Source organism: Seriola lalandi, unplaced genomic scaffold (genome assembly GCF_002814215.2).
Source record: "Seriola lalandi dorsalis isolate HSWRI2012SDOR001 ecotype SW California unplaced genomic scaffold, Sedor1 jcf7180002054813, whole genome shotgun sequence".
In the NCBI taxonomy this organism is placed as follows: Eukaryota; Metazoa; Chordata; class Actinopteri; order Carangiformes; family Carangidae; genus Seriola; species Seriola lalandi.
In genome coordinates this window covers 98,647-99,289 of record NW_019525366.1, presented here as the reverse complement: position 1 = coordinate 99,289, position 643 = coordinate 98,647, and positions in this window count along the sequence as shown.

Below are 643 nucleotides of genomic sequence, written 5' to 3'. Positions count from 1 at the left end.
CCACCCCAGATTGTATGAATTCCATGATGTGATCGTCTCTTCCTGTTTCCACGTCCGACCTTTACACTCCTGAGAAACATGTCCTCCCATATCCATGTGCTCTGACTCTGTTGTACTGATAAAGCCTTACACAAACCACAAACTCAGAGTCGCATGATCTGACTCATCATCATCTGACTCCAATTTATGAAGTCTAATCTTTAGTAAAAACCACTATTTTTATTTGGCAACCCAACATGCTTTAATTAATTATACTAAAAGGAGGACTGAATCCTTTGGTACTACTTGAAGACTTGATCCTAAAAGGGATTGAGGGTTAGGTTGGGGTTAAAATGTAACACTCTGAAGAGTGTTATGAGGGGCTCTGGCACAAGGTTATCATAGATGTTAAAAAAACACTTTAGCACAGGGGGGCAGCGGGAGTTGTTAGGATTAGAAACTAGGTTAAAGACTTGGTCCAAATCAACCCAAGGTTCCTATAAAGGTTCTCTTAACTTCCCCTAAGATTCCTCTTTAGTTATCCAATGGTTCTCCAAAAATCCCTCTGAGGTTAACCTGAGGTTCTATTCAGGTTGCCCTAATATTCCCCTGCTAAGGTTCCCACAGTGGTCCTCTATCACCCCCCCCACCCCCACCACCATAC